The sequence below is a fragment of the Geospiza fortis genome, unplaced genomic scaffold (genome assembly GCF_000277835.1).
Source record: "Geospiza fortis unplaced genomic scaffold, GeoFor_1.0 scaffold121, whole genome shotgun sequence".
Lineage (NCBI taxonomy): Eukaryota > Metazoa > Chordata > Aves > Passeriformes > Thraupidae > Geospiza > Geospiza fortis.
The window spans coordinates 856,013-860,774 of NW_005054346.1; the positions used below are offsets into that span (position 1 = coordinate 856,013).

Sequence of the window (4,762 nt, forward strand, 5' to 3'; positions counted from 1 at the left end):
TTTCTTTTGAGTAGAGGTTTTTGTACCACAAATAAAAGTAGCACTCCACTGGTTTTTAGGTACTGCAGATGGTATTAAAAATCCCCCTGTAAAAGTCTTGAACTTTATTGGAAAATGGAAGGTAATTTTCTATAGCTCAATTTAATAGCTAAAACATTGCTAAAATGAAGACTGTTTTAGTTGGAAAAGCTTCATTACTCTTAAACCTGGAGTAGATCTCAGAGCTCTGCCCTCAGAATGCCTCAGACCTGGTGTCTCAGTTTTTAGGGAAAAGCCATCACTTTTGGGTAGAACATCTGCTTCAGAGGATGTGGAAACCGAAGCTTTTCAGTATTTTTGTGTGCCAATCATTCCCTTCATGGGGTTTCTAGAAGAGACAAGTAATGTAGGGGGTTAAAAATACCAGAAGGGAAATGATAGTATTAGATGCATTTAAAATTTGAGTTCATCTAGGAAACCTTTCCTTCACCCTGCCAACTACTTTTTTATTTTGCATTTAGAGTACTGAGTATATATATCATTTACACTACTGGTGCTTGTAAATATATATATACCCACACACATTTTTTTTTCCTCCCTTTAACGTAATGCTTTTAAGATGCAAGAAATCTACTGAAATAAAACCAAGCATACTTTCACTTTGGAGAGTGAAAAATTGAGACACACTAAGGGATTGGCTTCAAACTAGACTTCTAACACTTCTTCTGTGGGCAGTCTCTGCATTTGTTTATGGCATAGCTGTCAACTATTTCAGAATCATATGTAAGCCATACATTTATTCAAAAAGCTAAAGCAGCATCTACTTAAGATTAATAAAGATTACTATTTCCTATTTTTAATTATACTAAATGTTCTGTAATTTGTACTGAAATGATGGATTGAAAACAACTACAACTGCATGAAAACTAGCAAAACTAGCAAACTGGGGCTGGCAGTTCATATGTCTTTTGGCCAAGGACGATGGCTAACAGCACATACCTTTTCTTATAACACATTACACACAGACCTTAGTTCAATATGAATTTTATCCAATATATCTTGAAAGAATATAATTAAATTGTTCTTCTCAGGCACACTGATAGTTTTTGGACAGAACACTTTAAATGGTTGATTTCTGTCACTTTTACAGTTTGTATTTACCAAGGGCTTTCTGCTTTTGCTCACATGAGTAGCATGAGACAATATGGGCTCCTGTCAAATGCTGAAAACTTCTGTTCCAGCCAGGGATGTCTCTAGGCAACAGCTGCTATGTGTAAGATAAAACTTGTATGGAGGCATAGGAGGGATATTGCTGCTTCAGAGGGTTCTGACGTCGCACTGCAGTTGTTATGGGAAGAGCCAGGTGGTGGCTCTCAGGAGCAATGGGATACATCTTTTGCTTTAGTGAAGTGTGGTCTTCCTAGGCCTATTTCTAATATTAAATATTTCAGTAGTATTTCCTGCTTGGAGACAAACATATGAACATCCCACTGTTCCATATCCATCTTACATCTAATTTTTCTTAATTACCAGAACATCTGTAATCGTGGCACCTAAGCGCCCAGTAAATGTTGTGCTCCAGATGGACCCATTTTACTTGTGCTAAAACAAGTGTGTGACACTGCATATGAGGTTAAAACCATATTGCATGAGTAATGGTTGTAATAATATACCCAGTGGCTTGTTGTGCATTTGATGTTATGTAATAGGCCTGGTCCTTCACTTCTTAGGACTCTTGAGATGCCAGCTGCATTAATGGGAATGCAGAATCGGGACAAATTTAGGCATGATGTAAACATATGCAAATCCCACTGAAATCTCTGTTCCAAACCCAGTGTTAGTGCAATTGTGGTTTGAAAATGATGTTGGGTGCCAGTAACCCACAGCCCACCCTGAACTGATTTGGTATGCAGTTACTGGGAAGAACAAACCCCAAAAGATAAGTAAACAAACCTCTTTTAAGTAGGTTTCAAATTGGTGCAGTACTCAGCTGTCATAATTAGATTACCTATTGAAATAAAAAGAACTGCACTCACTCAAACCAAATGAGGATCTGGTCCATGGTATCAGCTGGAGGATAAGTTCATAGGTTAGACCCTATCACGGGGTAATGATATACACTGATCTGAAGTCCAATCTTCAGACATCAGATAAAGAACTTTAAGGTACTCTTTAATGGCTGTATAAACACAGAGGACCCTGCTTTATCTCATATCCCCCATCTAGATCATTTATATGGCTTCAGTTCCCATACTGCCTACATGCCATACTACAGAAAAGATTAAAAATTCAAAGCTGATTCTTTTCTTGCAATGCATCGCCAACACCCTTTTTCTGATCATCTTAGCCTCTGTGTAATTTATCCCATGTTTATCCTCACATCATTGAGCTCTGTACATGTGTGTGGGGATCTGTCTTACTTTAATTAAATACAGAGACTGGGCACACTCCTGAAGTTATTACTTAGATATAACTCCCAGTAGGGACTACAAACTAAACAACAATAAGCCTGTTTCAGTCACCTTTACATTTAAAATACTAAAATTTATTCATATATTTGTGCTATTTGATTTTGGTGGGGATTTTTTTCAATAATGGAATGAAATAGATTTATGCTAAAATTTGCATGCCTCACTGAAGTCACAGTCTTCTTTTAAAATATTTTTTATTTCCATACCATCATTTAAGCATCACTGTTTTTGAAAAAAAGGGTTTTGAGTTACATTTTCTAGTGTCATATTGTACCTCGCAACAACAATATTGTATTTTTTGAGTTTTTCTAGAAAAAAATTAACTTCTGCTTTGTTAAAGTGTGTGCCTGATATTATTCTTTTAATAGATGTAGCTCCTACAGTCAGTGAAGCAAGATGTGTCTTTGTATCAGATTGGGTAAGGCTTTTAAAAAATGATCTTATTAACACTGGTAAAGAATTCAGTGGTAAGCATTTTCCAGAAGATCATGGCTGTTCCAAAAAAGCATATAGTTCAGAATGATTGCATAGCCTTGTGCTTCAGGGTTTCAGTGACTTTTACCTGACAAAACTGCGTGGCTCCGTAATAAGTAATTTGCATTTCTTTCACAGTTTAATATAGAACACAGTAAATGGTTTTCTTGGCGTCAGCTGTGGTTTGTGACTCTGAAGAAGTGATGGGATTGTGTTTGTGCTGGCTACGCAGACGGGCCCAATCGAAAGCTGCTTATTTTGACCTGGCTTCCCATATATGGTGTGTGACTGTCCCGAGATCCCTTTTCTCCGCTAAACAAAATGAAATCCTAGGTGCGTTCTCAGCTCGAGGTTGACTTGTAGCTTTGCAAACCGATCTGCTTTCCTGAAGTATTCCCAATGTACTTGCTGCAAAATAATGTCTCACTTACTGGGATGTAGTAGCCAGAAGATATTTCTCCTCTAGAAGTATTGCTTTCACATTCACAGATTAGTTAATTGAAGGTAAGGATATATTAGCAGTGAATAACCACAGGTTTTTGTAAAGAGGAAAAAAAATTCTATTTCAATCTGTTTATACAGTATAAAGTTGGGGGGGGTTGTTGATTTTTGGTTTTGTTTTGGTTTTTTAACATTTAGTACTTTAGACCTGGCATGGTATTAAGACTTCTTTTTTCGTACTACGAATCATTTCGCTGTTTTCCTCATCATATTTGGATTATGTGCACTGAAAAACAGTGTAGAAAAATTAGCGTTACATGGAATTAAAGATACTGTCTGCATAGTGGAAATGCTCTGGAGAATGCTGGTCAAATTTAGTTACTATGTATGTTATAATGTTTTTTAACATAATGTATGTATTTTTGAAAGAGTTAGGTTTTGGGTTTTTTTAAATTATGAGCAACTAAAAGTTCTGTAATAGAAAAGCATCATAAACCCATTTCAGTTTAATGGCTTACTAATTAAATTACTTAATTACCTATTGATTGGTAAAAGCTAAGGTTACTTAATGCACAAATTTAACTCTATACAGCCATCTCTTCCTTCTTTTGAAACATGTATATGGTCTGTGGAAACAGATTTTATACAGTTTCAAATTTTAAATCTTTAGTAAGCGATTAGTAATAATTAAAATGCGGATTTGACTATATTTGCAATTGTTTTTAGGCTTACAGATATTTAATGGTTTAAGCGGTTTAAACCATTTTAAAAGTTCCAGATATTTTATTTAATAAATACCCTTAAATTGGAGAAGGGTAGCTTAAATAGTTTTAGCAGACCCTTTCTTTACAAGGTTGCAAGAATCTCAGATATTTGAGAACAAATCTGTTACATATCCAATCAAAACGGCATGTCCGGACGCGCACGCTGGTTGTACGCTTAAGAGCCTCTATGAGTATCCCTGTTTAGCTTCTCTCATTGATACAATGTTGGTGTAATTCCGGTTATTCTATTAGGGCGGCTTTAGTTTAAACCCAGTTTACAAGAGGGGACGCGTCTACGAACAATTCAACTTTCTAAATGAGGAGGGACCCGCGGGACTTTCAGGAGTTTTTCTGGGGTGAGGCTGAGGAAGGTGCAAGGATGGGGGGCCCTGTCGGCCGGGCAGGGGGCGGCCGGGGGCGCGCAGTTTCCGCGGCGGAGCGCGGCAGCCCCGGCTGCGTTTCGCCCGTGCAGGAAAGGCTGACTTCAGACCGCGCAAGCCTCGTTGCAGTTGTTGCTTTTAAACCAATAAGGCTGGGACAAGAGAATAGCTGCGGTTTGCATTACAAAAACAAAAACAAAACCCAAAGGGGAAAAAAAAAAAAAAAAAAAAAAAAGAAAAAAAAAAAAAGAAA

At 37.1% G+C, this 4,762-nt stretch overlaps 1 protein-coding gene across 9 annotated transcripts in view; it reads left to right on the forward strand.

The window, feature by feature from the left end:
• EYA1 (EYA transcriptional coactivator and phosphatase 1) overlaps window positions 1-4,762 on the forward strand; it is a 144,816-nt gene that overhangs the window by 50,628 nt on the left and 89,426 nt on the right. The window contains exon 1 of one of the 9 annotated variants that reach the window (XM_014307862.2): window positions 3,294-3,428. The exons of the other annotated variants lie outside the window; for them this stretch is intronic. The gene's annotated coding sequence lies outside the window, so the exon portion shown is untranslated. Of the gene's footprint in view, window positions 1-3,293; window positions 3,429-4,762 lie in introns of those variants that run through there. 9 annotated transcript variants of the gene reach the window in all.